The sequence below is a fragment of the Sus scrofa genome, chromosome 3 (genome assembly GCF_054392235.1).
Source record: "Sus scrofa isolate SSC_HxYL_T2T_F1_AM1 chromosome 3, Sscrofa_HxYL_maternal_Yorkshire_Landrace_v2.0, whole genome shotgun sequence".
Taxonomy (NCBI): Eukaryota; Metazoa; Chordata; class Mammalia; order Artiodactyla; family Suidae; genus Sus; species Sus scrofa.
The window spans coordinates 57,019,810-57,038,817 of NC_139385.1; the positions used below are offsets into that span (position 1 = coordinate 57,019,810).

The following is a 19,008-nucleotide window of genomic DNA, read 5'->3' on the forward strand; positions in this document are numbered from 1 at the left end:
TGGGCATGACTGATATTTACTGAGGTTTGAGGTTACCTGGTAATGTCAAGTGGAATCTTAGTCAACCCAGCTCTGCCAACATCTCCCCCTTTCCTCCCAGCATGCCACTGGGTCCTCCCCTTTTCAGCCCTGCCTTCTTGCTATTCATGCTTCTTTCCGCTCTCTGGTCCTTCTTCAATCTCTCCTGTTGACTCTTCTTATAGAACACGTTCATTCTATCCTGCTTACTATTTCCACACACCGGTGGCAGAAACGCACCTTCCAGAGCCAAGCAGGTTCAAAACGTGCTGTGTCCAGTGAAAGAAACCTGGCCCCTCCCCTGAGAGATAGAGAAGGTGGCTGTATGTCTATACATTGCAATGTAAAGAAACCCTCCTACATCTACATGCACTGAAGTCTTTGATCTTGACACATGTCTCCATGACCTTGTATCTCCTCTTCATCCTGAGTTTCACAGCCAAGCTTCCTGGGCCAGCTACTGATACTAACTCTTTTTCCTTTGTCCCAATTGGTAGATACTTCCTGATCTTTTCTTTCCTAATCTCCTTGCAACATGTGACACAGTTGATGCCTCCTTCAAGAAACTCTTTTATACTCCAACTGTGCTGGCTGGAGCTTCTCAATCTCTTTGGCACTGTCCTTTTTTCCTGTAACCTGCTTAGAGGTCAGTGACTCCAGCTCTGGCCTTAGTTCTCACCTGTTCCTAAGGAGATCCTGGTTGGTTCCACCCACCCATGGGCTTAACCACCCCTGCTATGCTGCCATGGCATCTCAGGTCATGGTCCTGGGCATTGGTCTGGGCAACTCAGGACAACACCCAGATGTCACCTTGGCATCTAGAACTCAACACATACAAAGTGAACTCATCCTCTTTCCCCTAAATATATTTCCATTGCCTAAGCCAGGAAGCTCCCTTTCCTACCATCACCAAATCCAAGTTGGGCAGCATCTCCTCTTCAATGCCTCTGAAAGCTACTCTGTCCTCCCCCCTTCATTGCTCCTGCTTGGGAGCAAGCCCTCATCACTCCTTCCTTGGGGTAAGACCATTGCCCTTGGTCTGCTGATTTTCTAATCTTCACCCAACACGGCTGCCAAAGGGATTTTTCCTTAATGCCAAGTTAGCCATACCCTCCTGCCCCTGACTTGCCTGAAATCTTTTATGAAGCTCATGCTTTCAAGGTAACATTTCAAGCACACAGGGCCTTCTGTAATTTAACATTTTCTCTCTCCTGCTCCAAAATTCAGTTTAGAATCCATGTCTTCTGGGAGGCTTGGCTGAGCCCACTCCTGCTAGTTATCCTATTTTTAGTTAGGCAGAACTCTCAGCCCACATCCCTCTGATGAGGGGCTTCATTGTCTATGAGCTTCTAGAGGGTAGGCCTGGTCAGATTCAGCCTCATCTCTCCAGAGTCTAGCATGTGGTAGGCACTCGCAAGGTTCTGATAAAAAAAAGCAGGAAAATCTCAGGCTTCTCAGTCCATGATGTCTCAGTATTGACTTTGACATTGTGCAGGAGGCAAAGACAGGAAGCCCTACATGGAATTCCCAAAGTCCAACAGGGCCACAGCTTGGCTGAAGGACTTCTGAGGGCAAAGGCAATCGGGGGAGTGCAGCTTTTCCTTATATTTAGGAAGATGCAATTTCCATAGTCCTGTCTCTCTAGGACTCTGGTCAGGGGAACTACTGCCCTGGCAAGTGAAGGTGGTCCTTCTGGAAGGCTCTGTCCTGCTCTGAAGGTGGTCAGTGGTGCTTGGACAGCATAAAGGTGTCACCAACATTTGTTGGTGGAAACACAAAGTGCTTTTGGCTTTGCCTCAATGCAGGGGACACATCCTGTGGGGGGGAAACATTATGCTGGCCCCTTCTTGTCTTACCTTCTGAGCACTAAGGGGATACACCTGGTACTATGGTGGTAGTTGGAAGGGACACGTGATTTAAAGCCTTCTTTGGTGAGGCCACCAGACCTTGAGACCACTCCTTAGGTGCCACTGACCTGTGACCAAACACAGTCCAGGTGAATCAAACACTTTCCCAGACTAGCAGCCATTGGGAACTCCATGTAAATGTGTCACCAAGAGGGCAGCCAAGAAGGAGGTGGCACCTGGGGCCCAATAGGCCAATTCCTCAAGCCAAAGGAGACGGGTACCTAATTCACCATGATAGGAGAGAACCCCTGCCAAGTCCCTCTTGAGAGAGGGGAAGAGAGCCACTTCAAAATAAAAGCAAAGGTGGGTCTATAAAACACGGCATTCCTGGCATCGGTGATCAGAAGTGACAAGCCTGCCAAAGCTCTGTGATGCATGGTGTCCCTAGAATCAATGGCTCGAGGTAATGAGCTTGCAAAAATTCTATGAAAAATGGCTTTCAAAGGTATCAAAACCAAAGGGAAAGACTGCAGGTATTTAACTGGCTAGGAGCCATGGTGACTTAACTAGCCTACAGAAAATCAGTCAACATTCACATTGGGAATCAAACTGAAATATCAATAAAGGACTATGCTTTGGTCTAACACACTAACAAAAGTTAACATTTTCACGACAATTTGTAATGTTGGGAAGGATATGGTAAAACTGCTATCTTCACACACGGCTCTTGACAGTATATATTTGTACACTCTCCCAGAGAGGGCAATTTATCATTATCTGTCAAGAATTGCATGAGTTCATGACCCTCTCTCCAAAGAAAATAATCCAAGATACGGAGGAAAGTTTCATTAGAGTGTTAATTGTCATTTTGACAGACGTATCAAGTGTTCCAATTATAGTGCATGACAAATGCTTTAATATTGTGCTAGATATTGAAATGATGACCGTGAGAACAACAGAACAACACAGACGAGTGCCCACGATGACGACAGGACACAACGCCATGTGTACATAAGGATGACAACTGAGTGAAACAACCTTCACTGGAATCCTAGTCAACCCACTGAAATGATAACTGTGGTTGTGTCTGGGTGTGGGGAGGATGGGGGATTACTTTTTCTTTTTCAAATATAGTATAATGTGATATAACAATAAAAAGTTGTTTTGTTTTTTACTTTTTTTTAGAGACCGAAGGGTTGCCAAGTGAAGATTAAAAAAAGGACTGAGAATCCTCATCAGCAGGTGGGTGGGAAGGATCCTTTTAGGAAAGGCAGGAGGGTGTGACCTCCTAGGGCTGGATTTTGCTTTGGTTTGGACAGGACAGCGTGAGGGCTGAGCACAGAAGCGAGGACAGGCCATTGCTGCACAGCTTTTTCTGGGGATCTTCAGAAGTTGTCTGGGGAAGTGACAGGCTGATCATAACTGGGGAAAGGTTGGAGCCCTCACTTAAGGGCTCTGGAAAGCCTTCTGGCTCTAGCAGGAGCAGCCTCTCAATGCATCTGGCATGGGCCTGCAAGGACCCCCAGGGAGCCTGAGGAAGTAATGGCCTCAACTCTGGAGAGGCTCCAAGGAACTGGTGAGGAAGGAGTCCAAGGAGAAAGCCAAGGAGAAGGACTGGGTGAGGGGTGGAAGTGGAGGGGCTTTGGGTCTACCATGGGCAGTGACCGTCACAGCGTCTGGGCTTGGAGGAACTGAAGGAGTTATCCCCAGTAGATGGGAGGGGAGCACAGCTTTGAGAGGTATTCATGACCGCATCTTAAGAGCAGGCTCAAGTGGAAGGAGTCATAGGCCAAGTGTATCGGGCACATGTAGCCCAAAGCTTAGTGTCAGAACTTTGGGCAGAAGGAGGCAGCTGAACAAACGGATGGATGAATGAGAGAACACATGAGGCTTCATGAAAAGCACTGGAGTGTGATAACATGGCTTCAGTAACATGGATCTGGCATTGTCCCATCACAGCTCACTGTGTGTCATAGCAGCTAGCTCTTAGAAGCATCAAAACATGTTCTTTTTTTTAATTACTATTTATTTTTTTTCTGCTGTACAGCATGGGGATCAAGTTATTCTTACATGTATACATTTATCCCCCACCCTTTGTTCTGCTGCAATATGAGTATCTAGACATAGTTATCAATGCTACTCAGCAGGATCTCCTTGTAAATCTATTCTAAGTTGTGTCTGATAACCCCAAGCTCCCGATCCCTCCCAATCCCTCCCTCAAAATACGTTCTTAAGTAATCCCTACGAAGCAAATTTATCAATCAGCCAGAAAGCATGAATGGAGATACTGTGACCTCCTTAGCACCAGTCCTTGTAGGATACAAAAAGGAGCCCAAGACAGAGTTCTATTCTACAGGGGGTGTCTCATATACTCCCCCTATGCCCACTTGTAGGTTCTTATTCTTGGGTCTTGTTTGATATTCTTTAGGGCCAGTGCTACAAAATCAGGGGCATCATATTCGAGAAGGGTCGACAGACCAAGCAAGAAACAGATCTGAACATAAAGCAGGTGGAGGCAAATATCTTTTAGCCTTAAGCGCAGACAAGAAACTATGCAAAATTAGGGGGAAACCATTTCATCTTCATGATGTGTGTTCTATACTCTCTTTAGCACTGGGAGTGACTTTTAAGTCACCAGTTTATTTGCATCTGGACAAAGAGGAACCTAAAACACTTTCATTATCTTAAGAGAGCGATTAGCCAGCTGAAAAGAATGTTCCTCCTGACAGCACTTAATCTTGGTCAGCCTCCTCTCAGCGCCCAGGCCATTACTTTGCTGAATCATTCTACCAAGCAGGCCCTCAGCCACAGAGCCCAGCCACCATCTGCTCACCAGAGGCACCAGGGCCAGCTGACTGCAACCACAGAACGTTAGGATCTCGCTATTGGGGTTGTTTTTACTGCTGACACTCTGTTGGTTGTATGTGTGTGTGTTTAGATAAAAAGCATACTATTTATGTAAAATTATGTATTTAGATAAAAATCCATATTTAAGATCATGTCAGATCTTTAAATATGAATTAACACTGCACAGTCTTGGACTCCAAAGAGAAAAAGCCTTCCTTTTCATCTGGTTTTACCCTCTGTTTCCAAACAGCTATTTAGTCTGTTATAAAGATCTCCAAGCAGAATGTTTAAGTAAAAAAGAGGAAGCAACAGAATGATAGGTTTACTATAATGCCAGTAATGTCAACACACACACACACATACATACACACATCACAGGCACATACACATACACATACATATGCACACATAAATGAAAAAATCTGAATAGCTTACTAAACCATTGGGAGTCATGATCTCTAGGGCTCTGAATACAGAGAAAACCATTTTTTCAATTTTGCTTTCCTCTAATGTGTGTTTATTTTACATTGAATTTTTATTACTTTTGTAACTAGAACCAATAAAGATTGAATGTTAAAGATGATCAGGCACTAAGATGCTCTTTGCATGGGAGGTTTTCCTAGTGATGAAATATCTTCCTAGTCAAACTAAATGCTATAAAATTGGGTTGTGATGATCACTGTACAACTATAAATATAATAAAATTCATTGAACAATTAAAAAAACTATGTACTTTCATGTAACAATTTTATTCATTAAAAATTTGAAAAGTAGATATGTCTGTGTAACCTGTGCCCCATTAAGATACAAAATACTCTGATCATCCCCCCAAAAGGCCCTTGTGTCCTTCATGGCCAGTCTCAACATCATTTCCCCCATGGCAACCACTGTTCTGACTTTTCACTATACTCAATTTAGTTGCCTATTCTAGAACTTCTGTTTATTGTTTTTAATATAATAAAATTATTTCCATTATAAAAGCTATATAGGTCAGAGAAAATGCTGAAGGAAAAAAGAAACCCTAGAAAAAAAGAAGATAAGATGGCAGAATAGAAGGACTGGAGCTCAACTTCTCTCCTAAGAACAACAAAATTCACAACTGAAAGCTGAGCAATGCCCACCTGAATGGACCAGAAACCTTAAAAAAGATACCCTACTCCAGAAGAAAAAGAGAAGGCTGCATCAAGAGGTAGGTGGGGTGATTTCATGATATAAAAAATCCCATACCTCCTGGGTGGGAAGCTCCACAGACTGAAAACTAACTGGTTCACAGAGAGAGACTCACCTACCAGAGTGAGAGTTCTGAGCCCCACATCAAACCCTCACATGTGGGGATCCGGCACTGGGAGAAAGAGCCCCTGGAGCATCTGGCATTGAAGGCCAGTTGGGCTTGTGTGCAGGAGCTCCACAGGACTGAGGGAAATGGAGACCCCATTCTTAAAAGGCGCACACGGACTTTCACGTGCAGTGGATCCCAGGGCAGAGCGAGGTCTCCATAGGAATCTGGGTCAAACCTGACTGCAGTTCTTGGAGGACATCCTGGGAAAACAGGGGTGAATGTGGCTTGTTGTGAGGGAGGGACATTGAAGGCAAAACTCTCGGGAATATTCAGCAGTTGCCTTTCTCTGGAGGTGGCCATTTTGGGAAAACCTGGCCCCAACCATCAGTCAGTGCTGAGAAGCTCCCAGGGCAAACAACAATCCAGGTGGGATCACAGCCCTCTCCTCAGTAAACAGGCTACTTAAAGACCCCTCAGGCACACAGCTGCCTCTGATCCCATCCAGGGACTAAGCCCCATTCACCAGAGGGATTAGAATCAGCTCCACCTACCAGTGGGCAGGCATCAGCCCCTCCCATCAGGAAGCCTACAGCAAGCCCCCATACCGACTTCGGCCACAAGGGGGGCAGCCACCAGAAGTAAGAGAGGCTACAACCCTATTATCTGTAAAAAGGTCACCACACCAAAAATCTATAAAAATGAAAAGACAGAGAACTATAACTCAGATGAGGGAGAAAGGAAAAACCCCAGAAAATCAGTTAAGCGATGAGGAGATTCTTAGCCTCCAGGAAAAAGACTTTAGATTGCTGATGCTGAAGATGATGCAAGACATTGGAAATCAACTGGAGGCAAAGATGGATAGCTTACAGGAAACACTGAGCAAAGAGATATAAGATATAAAACTTAAACAAGAAGAGATGCAAAATACAATAACTGAAATAAAAAACTCACTAGAAGCAGCTAACAGCAGAATATAGGAGGCAGAAGAACGAATAAGCGAGGTGGAGGACAGATTAGTGGAAATTACGGATGCAGAACAGAAAAGAGAAAAAAGATTGAAAACAAATGAAGAGAGTCTCAGAGAACTCTGGGACAGCATTAAACGCACCAACATCCGTATTATAGGAGTGCCAGAGGAGAAGAGAGATAGAAGGGGCCAGAAAAAATATTTCAAGAGATAATAGCTGAAAATTTCCCTCACATGGGAAAGGAACCACTCATTCAAATCCAGGAAGCACAACAAGTACCATATAAAATAAACCCAAGGAGGAATACACCAAGACACATATTAATCAAACTGACCAAAATTAAAGCCAAAGAGAAAATCTTGAAAGCAGCTAGGGAAAAGAAATAAATAATATACAAGAGAACCCCAATAAGGTTATTGGCAGATTTTTCAGCAGAAACTCTGCAGGCCAGGAGGGAGTGGCATGATATACTTAACATGATGAAAGGAAAAAACCTCCAACCAAGATTACTCTACCCAGCAAGGCTCTTATTCAGATTTGAAGGAGAAATCAAAACCTTCACAGATAAGCAAAAGCTGAGAGAATTCAGCAACACTAAACCAGCCTTACAATAAATACTAAAGCAACTTTTCTAGGCAGAAAAGACAGCAACAGGAAACAAAAATTCCACAAATGACAAGGCTCACCAGTAAAGGTATATATACAGTAAAGATACGAAATCATCCATGCACAATTATACCACCAAAATCAGAAATCATGAGAAGAGGTGGGTACAAATACAGGACACTGGAGATGAACTTGCAATTAAGAGAACAACAACTTAAAACAATCTCATATATATATAGACCTTTATATCAAAACTTCAGAATAACTGCAAATCAGAAATCTACAATTGATACACAAACAAGGAATCTCTGAAGAAGAAATATATCTCTTAGTAGATAATTACATAATCGGCCATGAAGGGGATCATTTGACATAATTCTCGGAATGCTGAAGTCTTCTTAAAACTGATTCTGATTTCCTCTCCATCAAAGAATTTATGATAATTATAATAAATAATGCAACTGTACGATTATATATATATATATATAATATGGGTCTATAATTGTATTATTAATAACCATTTCTCTCCATGGTACAAATGTAAAGTCTATAATGTCTTGTTTATCACATCACCTAGAATGGTATAATGCCTTTATTGAAGAATCAATAATATGTAACAAATTGTGAGGACATATTTTTATAGTTACACTGTTTTTTAACCAATTTATGCATTTTATATTTTACTTATTTTCAGAGGGTGTATTATTTTTGTTATTCTTACCAGTTGTTATTCTTTTTATTATGCTATATAAAATATTTAATGGTATATAAGGCTCTCTTCTTTATAAATTTTAGTTGCATAATATACATAATTTTAATACATTGCTAATTTTTAAAGAAAAATTGAAATGTAATAGATAATACTAAACAGTAAAGATGAATGCCATACAAACTGGGATAAAGTATAGAATAAATTTCCTATTTGTCTCAGCATATTTTCCATTCCACTTCTCCAGAGCGAGTCACTTAATCTGTTTCTTAAGATCCATGATATAATAATCTGTGTGAATGTAATTGTGTTTAAATATACGTATTTTATTTTGTAAAAAAAAAAAAAATTAAAGAACAAGCATTCTTCCTAAACCATGCAAACCAATCACTAGATATTATTGAACATGAAAAGAAAATTGTATACAGTGATGAATATATTTGCTTTGGAATTAGTTAACTAGCTAGTTACCTACAATTATAAATAGCTAGTTACCTTCAAATTACAATTATGAAGATACAGGTGAAGGGTAAGATTTAAAATATTCTTTAATTACTGTGTGATAGTTTCTTACTACTATTCGCTCAGAATTGTCAATTCAAACTCTTTCCAATTTGAATTCTACCAAGTTTTCTTACTTAGTTTCTAACAAGATTTGCTTAATTAATGGAGTTTTTATTATTGTTGTAATTAAAAATAATTATGGAGTATGTGCACACTCAAAAAAAATTTAAAAAAAAAGGGGGAGTTCCTGTTGTGGCGCAGTAGTTAACGAATCCGATTAGGAACCATGAGGTTGCAGGTTCGGTCCCTGCCCTTGCTCAGTGGGTTAACGATCCGGCGTTGCCGTGAGCTGTGGTGTAGGTTGCAGACGTGGCTCGGATCCCTCGTTGCTGTGGCTCTGGCATAGGCCGGTGGCTACAGCTCCGATTCGACCCCTAGCCTGGGAACCTCCATATGCCGTGGGAAGGGCCCAAAAAATAGCAAAAAGACAAAAAAAAAAAAGGGGGGGGGGAATATTTAAAAGGCAAAAAAAAAGAAATAAAGTTGATAATTAATTGTTCCACCACACAAAAGGAGAAATAAAGTTTTTGTTTTCTTCTAGTTTCTAGGTATAAATTTTTCTTATTTTATATATCTGTGATTGTTTACCTCACGATACTTCCCATAATAATTTCATATTACTCCCATAATAATTTCATACAGTAATCATCTCCCTATGATATTCTCAAAGGAAAAAACCTGCCAACCTAGAATTTAATACCCAACAAAAACATTGTTCAGAAATACAGATGAGATAAAGATTTTTGCAAACATACAAAAGCTGAAAGAATTCTCGAGAAGCATCTTCACACTACAAGAGGGGTTAAAGGAAGTCTTTCAGGCAGAAGAAAATGACATCAGATGGAAACAGGGACCTGCACAAAGGAATTAAAAAAAAATAGTAGGAATAGTAAACACTTGAGTAAACACATAGGAATTTTATCTTCTTCCTTTTTTTTCTTTTTTTTGCCATTTCTTGGGCCACTCCCACAGCATATGGAGGTTCCCAGGCTAGGGGTCTAATCGGAGCTGTAGCTGCCAGCCTACAGTACAGCCACAGCAATGCGGGATGCGAGCCGCGTCTGTGACCTATACCACAGCTCGCAGCAACGCCGGATCGTTAACCCACTGAGCAAGGGCAGGGATCGAACCCACAACCTCATGGTTCCTAGTCGGATTCATTAACCTCACAATGGGAACTCCGGAATTTTATCTTCTTATTTAATGTCTTTAAAAGATACTTAAGGATATCCATTTCCAGCCCAGATGGAGTAGCCCCGTTCTTCCCAGATCCTAGCCTAACACAATACAACAAACAAAAGACAACTCTGAAAGGGCTAAAGAGTAAAGTGAACTGCCTAAGGGGTGTAGGACTTGAAGAATAACACAGCAGTGGGTTCCCTATTTGGTTCTTTGAAAACTGTGTGTGTTTGTTTTGTCTCCTACCCATCCTGAATGGGGTAGCTGTGACCCCAAACTGTTAACAGATACAGTAAGAGATGATATAACAACAGAAACTCGTGTTTAATCATATTTGCCTTACTCTGGCCAAACACCATCGGGAATCCCCTCCACCCTCACCCCTGATCTGCTCAAATGATTCAGCAAGGCTGAGTGGGAGCTCATGGTTCACTCCCTTTATGGCAGAAGCAGGCAGCACAACAAGCCCCCCAACCCTCAGAGTTGCACCAGAAGGGAGCTGAACTTGCACATCCACCTGGCACCAACAAGACTGAGGCTGTGGGATGGGGCTACTTGACACTCTGCTTTTCTACCCCTGGTGTCACCAGGGCCCCCAGAGAAGCTGAGCTTTCAGCCCCACCAGAGAACAATGAGGTAAAATGAGGTGATGTGAGGAACACGTTATCAACAGGGCATAGAGGGGGCTGAGCTTATACCACACTCCATGACAACAAGAGGATGTGACTTGATGTTCCATTTTCATTAGGAAGGTACCAGATGGGCTCAGGGAGGAATTCAACATCCACCCCTACCACAACCTACCACTATACCTAAACAGGGTGACTGCCTGCTAAAAAAGAAGGTTAACTAGAATCCAGAGTCACACAACATAATAGCCAAAAAGTCCAGGACATAATAAAAAATCACTTGTCATGCCAAGAACCAGGAAAATCACACTTGAATGAGAAAAGACAATCAACCAATGCTTACACCAAGATGACTCAGATGTTGGAATATTCTGAAGAGCATTTTAAAGCAGCAATTATAAAAATTACTCAATGAGCAATTTAAAACGCTATTGAAAGAAAGGAAAAACATGGAAAATCTAAGCAAAAGAATATAAGCTGTTAAAGAAATAACTGATTGGAAATTATAAAATTGAAAAATTTAATAACGGAAATAAAAACCCAAAGGATGGGCTCAATAGCAGTTTGGAAACAACAGGGACTGCATTGGTGTAGTTGAAGACAGATCATTGGAAACTACCCAGTCTTAGCAATTGAAAGAAAATACTGAAAAAAATTGAGCAGAGTCTGAGAGATGATGACAAAAGATGTAGCATTGGTTTCATGAGAATCCAGAAAAGAGAAAAAGTGTGTACCAGAAAAAAATAACCAGATAATAGCCCCAAGCTCCCTTAATTTGGCAAAAGGCAAAAACCTATCGATTCAAAAAGTTAAAAAGATTCCAAATAGGACACAGCCAAAGAAATCCTCACTAAAACAAATTATAGTTAGAATTCTAAAACTTAAAGACAAAAACAAACAAACAAAAAATCTTGAAAGAAGCTAAACAAAAAAGATGTCCGGATTATAAAATTATTCAAATGACAGCCACTTCTCCTCTAAAACTATGGAAACCAGGAAGAAGGGGCATAGCATTTTATAAGTACTGATATAAAAGAATTGTCAACTCTGAATTTAACAGCCAGCAAAACTATTCTTGCCATATTTGAATGTAATTCTGATGCTTGCTCTTCAAACTGTGGAGTTTGGGGTGTTTTTTTTTCCCCTTAATATGCCTTGTAAATATTTTCTTGATAGCCAGGCATGCTATACTAGATAAGACAAGTTGAGGTACATAGGCCTTCAGTAATGTGGTGGTAAGGGGTGGGTGTAGGGATAGGAGCAGTCTCTGGTCCTATGATTAGGTCTCAGCCTTTTTTGTGCCTCTGAACTGTGAGTTTCACCAGTTCTTCCCAGTGTCTCTTCCCCTCTGCCCTGCCCCCGCCCCAACACACACACATAGGACAGGATGACTAGAGTAGACTGGAACTGAATATTTCCTTTCCCCATGTGGAAGGCGCGAGTGGGCTAGAGATGGGTATTTCCTTTCCTTCAGGTTGGTTAGACTCTGATAGAAGCCTAACAGCTTAGGCTCTGCTGAAATAGGTTTTCTTGAGGGCAGGTCTTGTGGAGAACAGAATATACTCTTGACATTTCAAAATGATTCCTTTTCCCATTCCCTGAGAGAAATGCAAGGGAATTTCTCTCTGGCAGTCATGATAAAATCCAGGTTGATTCCTGGAGGTAATATTTACAAAACTGTGTGGGCTCCCTATGAGCCTCCAGTAATTAGTCAATTACAATTCAGGTTTTCTTACTCTGGCTCTGGTTCCCATAGTGGTTTCTGCTCCCCCACAAATTTTTGCTCCCATAAGATGCGCTTCTCACTATTTGCTTCTTTGTCTTTCCAGGTTTGGGAGGAGTGGTTTGTGCCTTGTGATCTCATTTCTCTGAAAATCTAAGAGTTGTTTGATTTTCCAGTTTGCTCTGTGTTTTGCTTGTTGTTAGGACAGAGTGAGGAATTCCAAGCTCTTTATATGATGAACTGGAAACAGGAAGTCAAACTGTTTTTATTTATTTATTTATTTATTTATTTATTTGGAATAAAGGTAAAATAAAGACATTCTCAGATGAAGGGAAAACAGAAGACCTTACCTTTAAAGAATGACTAAAGAAAGTACTCTCAACAAAAAGGAAATGATCACAGAAGACTTCAGGACCTTGGGAGGAAGTAAAAGTAAGCATGACTATAAAACATAATCGACTATTTAAATAAAAATAGTAATGCTTAGAGTATGTTTATAATATATATACAGGTAAAATGAATGGCAACAACATTATCAAGGCCAGGAGGGGCGATGTAGAGGTATCCAATTTTGAGCTTCTTACAATAATTGTGAAGGGGTATAATATCACTTGAAAGTAGACTGTGATAAATTAAATACGTATTCTATAAACACTAAAAAATACTAATATAACATGACAGAGTTACAGCAAATACAACAGCAAAAGAGATAAAATTCAGTCCTAAAAATATCCAATTAATCCAAAAGAAGATAGAGAAAAGGAAAGGGGAGGCAAAGAACAGATAGGATAAAGAAAAAAAAAGAAAAAAAAAAAGGCAAGATGACAGGTTTAAACGTAATCATGTCAATAATTACATTTAATTATTATTAAAAGTACTTAAATATCTTTAAATATCTCTAGCAAAAGTCAGAGTTTGTCGAATTGGATATTTTCAAAAAGCTCTTCCAACTATACGCTACTTAGAAAAACATATTTTAATATAGAGACATAAATTGGTTAAAAGAGAAAAGATGGGAAGATATTTTCTTGTGAACATTAAGAAAAAGAATCCAAGTGGTCATATGAATGCAAAAGTAGACTTCGAGCAAAGAATATCATCAGGGATAAAGAAGGACATCTCAGAATGATAAAGGGGTCCATTTATCAAGAGAGCATAACAATCCTCAATGTATTTGCATCTGACAACAGAGCCTCAAAACACTGAAGCAGAAATTGGTTAAACTATAAAGAGAAATAGACAAATACACATTTAGAGTTAGAGATCTCAATACCTTTCTCTCAATAATTGGTAGACAAATAAACAGAAAAATCAGCAAGAATGCAGAAGATTTGAACAATACTATTCATCAAATTTACCTACTTGGCGTTTATAGAACACTTCACTCAGAAACAGCCCACCACACATTTTTTTACAAGGGCACTTGGAACATATTCCAATATGGAATATATTCTGGGCCCTAAAAATAATGATTAAGTTTAAAAGTTCAAGTTTTACAAAGTACATTTTCTGAAAAATTGCAATTAAAATACAAATAATTAATAGAAATGCATCTGGAAAAAATTCCCCACTATTTAGAAATGAAATAATTCATTTTCCAATATCTCATTGGTCAAATAATACATCAAAAGGTAAAAAAAAATGTTTTGAACATAGCATAAATGAGAACACACTATATCACTATTTGCAAGATGCCACCCTAGTAATCTTGGAGGGAAGTTTATAGCACTAAATGTCCATTTTAGAAAAAAGGAAAGGCTCTGAGTTAATGAAGTCAATTCACACTTGAAACAAGTAGAAAAAGAAGAGCAAATCAAACCTAAGGAACAATTAAAAGGGAAATAATAGAGGTCAAAGTGAAAAATCCATGAACTAGAAAAACAGTAAGGAAAAATCAATAAACCAAAAGCTAGTACTTTCAGTAGATCAATAAAATTTTAAAAACTTCTCATCAGATTTGTCAGGAAAAGACTGTTTGATACAAATTAATCAGTATCAGGAATGATGGAGACAACATCATTCTGATTCTGCAGATATTAAAAGAATAATAAGAAAATATTATGAACAAATTTAAGCCTATAAATTAGAAAACTTAGATGAAGTGGACAAATTCCTTTAAAGACACAAACTATCAGAGCTCACTTGAAAAAATAATAACAACCTGAATTGCTCTCTAGCTATGAAATGAATTGCAGTTGAAATTTACTCAAGACGAAAACTGAGGTGGTGCATTCACTAGTGAACTCTACCAAACATTGGGTAAGAAGGAATGACAGTCCTCATAAACTCAGAAAATTGAATATGTCCAACTCATTTTGTGAGCCCAGCATTGCCCTGATTCCAAAGCCAGACAAAGAAAACCATAGACTAGTAACTTTCATGAATAAAAATGAAGCATTTTTTAAAGAAAATTTTGCAAATTTCAATCAACAAGATATAAAAAGCATAAAACATCATGACCACATGGGGCTTATCTGAGAAATTCAAGGTTGGTTTGCTATGCAAAACCCAATCAACTAAGTAACTATATTAACTAGAAGAGAAAAGCGATCTGATCATTTCAATAGGAAGCTGAAAAAAACTGGCAAATTTTAACACTCATTTCTGTTTAAAAACTCTTAGAAAACTAGGAGATAGAAAAGTACTTTTCATCCTTTGTCAGGTCAGCTATGACAAATTTGGAGCTAATACGGTATTTCATGATGAAAGATGAAACCTTCTCACCCTAAGGTCATGAACAAGGCAAGATAGTCATGGAAATGGAAGCCAGCACAAAAAGGTAAGAAAAAGAAATAAAAAGCACAGACTGTAAAAAGTCATAATTGGCACAATTATGTATGTACAAAAATGAATCTACAATTAAAATACTAAAAAGTGAATTTAGCAAGGTTGGGGGAACCAGGGAATTGTAAAATATTATTGTACTTCTATATGCAATATACCTGAAATACATACACCCACATCCCCTCCTTGATACACACACGTTCAGACAGCTGTTTTTTGACACAGGTGCAAAAGAAATCCAATAGAGAAAGGACTGTCTTTTCAACAAATGGCACTAGAACAAGTGGATGCTCGTGTGCAAAAAAACCAACTTGAGCCCATAACTTTCATCATATAAAAAACCATTCAAGATGGATTATAGATTTCAATGTAAAATCTGAAACTAAACCTCTAGATGAAAAACAGGAGAAAACCCTCGTGATCTTGGGTAGGCCAGGAGTTTAGATACAACACCGAACATACAATCCATAAAAAATAAATTGATAAATTGAACTTTATCAAATCAAAACCTCCTGCTTTTTGAGAGCCATTAAGAGAAAGACAAATCACATCTTGAGAGAAGATTTTTTCCATATATCTGAGAATGCACTTATATCCAGACCAAAAAACGTACTCTCAAAACTCAATAGGCAAATAGGCAGCCCAATTAAAAATAAAATGAACGAAAGATGTGAATGGACATTTTTCCAAAGAAGTTATATGGATGGCAATGAGCACATGAAAACAGGCTCAACATCATTAGTCATTGGGGAAATGCAAACTAAAATCACAAGGTGATACCATTGCACATATGTTAGAATGGCTAAAACGAAAAAGACTGACCATTCTAGTTGCTGGAGAGGATACGGAGGAATTGCTGGTGGGAATGTAAAATGATGCAACTGGAAGTTCAGAACTTCTCAAAAAGTTAAACATTTACCACGTGTCCAAGACATGCGATTCCAAGAGAAAAGGAAGATATCCACACAAAGACATGTATGCAAATGTTCATAAAGCAGCTTTATTTGTAAATGCTCCAAATGGCAACAACCCAACTGCCCATGCACAGATTAATGGAAAAACAAATTGTGGTACTTCTGTACCATGGACTACTTTTTGGAAAATAAAAAAGAAGGAAAGAAATAAATGATTTACTGATAAATATAACATGAATAAATCTCAAAAAATAATTGTTAAGTGAAAGAAATCAGACCAAAAAAGACTACATACTGTATATTCCAAACTGTATATGAAACTAGAAAATGAAAATCTATGGTGACATGAAAAAAAAAAAAAACAACAAACAACAAACAAACAGTTATGGAAGGGAAAGAGAAGGGAAGCCTGGGGAAGGTGACAGAGGTGAATGGGGTGATGGAGATGGCCAGTATATGGATTGTTATGATGGACTCATGGATGGACACATATGTGAAAATATATTGTCACACTAAATATGTGCAGGTTTTTTTGTATGTCAATTATACTGCAATGAAGCTGCTTCAAAAAAATAAATAAGGCCGTGAAGGGTATCAGGACTTTATTCTCATCTGGTCTGCAAACAGGTGCATACAAAATCTACACATTTATCTGGAGCCTGCCTGAGGACACCTCTGCAACATTATGCAAATCACCGTGAGAAAGAGACAATAATTATGTTAGAAACCACCAGAACATGGTTGTTTCCACATATTTTTGGTTTGTTTGTTTTCAGATATGGGTTTTCTTTAGCGTGTGGCTGTCAGTTAACCCAGCTTGGGGCTTTTCTCCTCGGTTTGGAGAATCTGAAGTTGAGCTCTGATGAAGTTGAGTCCATGTGGTGGTTCATGGGCGCGGAAAGTACCTAGAGCCGACCACAGACTAGAGTTCCCTATGACTACATTAGTGTCAAAACTAACTACTCTCTTCTGTTTTCTTTTTTTTAAACCCATAGTCTTCATTTTACTTACTCTTAAGTAATCTATAAAATATGCTGTTTTTCTGTCTCTGTCATTTCCTAAGAAGATTTTTCTTTTTTCACTCTGGGGGAGATCTTGCTCTCATGAGAGAATGAGTCCAACCTCATGTTCAATTTCTCCTTTCGCTTTGTGCTTCCCTGAGCAGACCTCCCAACCTAACTGCTGTGAAGGGGCCCAGATTTAAGAGCTGTTCTCAGCATCCTCAATGTGCCAGGTCTGGTCACTAAGGTGGGCTTGTTGGGGTCAGCCATCTAAAGCAACAGTCTTCTTCTTGACAGAAAATCTTGTGTCTTGGCAAAGCCTTTTCTAGAATTAACCACAGCCTGGTGTGGTGGGGAGGAGGGGCAGAGCACCTGTGGGCTTGGGTTTGTAGATCCCCTCATCGGGTCTGCACCTTGTCTCTGTTTTGTAGCATGCTCAGGGAACTACTGGACTTTGCATCTGTGGGAGAAGGGAAGAGACCACTGACTGCATTTCTGTTTCTGTGCTAAAAAGGATGCTATCCAGAGCACCATTCCAGCAGACATCTAAGGTCAGTATCATCCCATGTTACTGATGAAGCTCAGAGAGCCTCAGTGGCTCCCATGCCCCAAGTCTCTGTGGCATGGGGCAGAGGAAGGATGTGAACCCAGGCCATAGGACGCCCATGCTTTCCTCAAGTCAGCATGCTGCCTCACCATGATTGCTGGGTCACCACCACTCAGCATGACAACCTGGTCACCAGCATGCACCTTGACCACCTAGTCACCCCCTCCTTCTGCTGCCAGGTCACTATTCTGTTCCCCACCACTACTGATCACTACTCCTTTATAATCACCTTCTTAGCAACTGATGGATTTTGCTTATCAGTATTTCTTAAGTAATCGATACTTTACACGTTCAGTTGTAGGATGTATGCAATTTCCACTGATACCTTCTGGAGTTGCTGACAAACCTAGGTTTAATGGATGACTCTGGAAACTTCTAAGATGTTATATAGCTATAGAGAAGACTGGGCGTTCTGGATGTCAGGAATGCTATGTTCTTATCCTCCAAGTTTCCCTACAGACAAAACTATTTTCCATGAAGTCACGGAGGCAGGAAGGGGACCTTCACATAGAACTGCTTTGGCTAGGGTACAGAGTATGAACTTTAAGAGAGGGTTTTGCACAGAAGGGGAGGTATGAGGAGGTCCTTCAGGAAACAAAGCGTAGAGACCAGTTCAGCTTCCATTGCAGCAGCCCAAGTGAGAAAGGATGGGGATCTGGACTTGAGGGGTGCTAGTAAGAGTGAAGAAAAAGTGGATACACTCAGAAATGGTTTTACAGGTAGATCACACTAGACTTGATGAAGAGCTAGAGGCGAGGGGTGAGTAAAGAGTAGAACCGAGGCTGATTTGTAGGATTTTGTCTTGAGAAACTTGAAAAAGCAAGAAGAGTGAGATACACATCAGACATGAGAAAATCTCGGGCTTTGTTGGGGACAAAACTGAATTCGAAATAACTGCTAAAAAGAAACAGAGTAGACCATGGAATCCACAGAGTAGCCCATGGAGTATGGGCTCCGGGTGGATCTAGAACTTCAGGAGTCATGAATATATAGCTAGTACTTAAAGCCACGAGAGAGGATGAGATCACCATGGGAGGCATTGGGTACAGAGAAGAAAGAGGGTTGAGAAATGAACCCTGGATGGAGCAGCACTTAGAGCAGGAGCACCAGATGTGGCTGAGAAGACCAAGAAAGAAGAGTCAGTGCAGGAGGAAAGCAAAGAGTACGTGGTACTCTGGAAGCCAAGAGAATAAAGGGTATCAGAAAGGAGGCGTGGTCAGTTGTGTCAAATAAGATGAAGACAGACTTGGAGTTCCCATTGTGGCTCAGCGGTATGAATCTGACTAGTATTCATGAGGACACAGGTTCGATCACTGGCCTCACTCAGTGGGTT

At 40.0% G+C, this 19,008-nt stretch overlaps 1 protein-coding gene across 1 annotated transcript in view; it reads left to right on the forward strand.

Moving 5' to 3' along the window:
* The window catches only part of LOC106509733 (uncharacterized), a 279,725-nt gene extending 276,702 nt beyond the window's left edge, over positions 1–3,023 (forward strand). Inside the window, exon 8 of the transcript XR_014841207.1 lies at positions 2,795–3,023. The gene's annotated coding sequence lies outside the window, so the exon portion shown is untranslated. The remainder of the gene's footprint in view (positions 1–2,794) is intronic.
* The last annotated feature ends 15,985 nt before the right edge of the window (positions 3,024–19,008 follow it).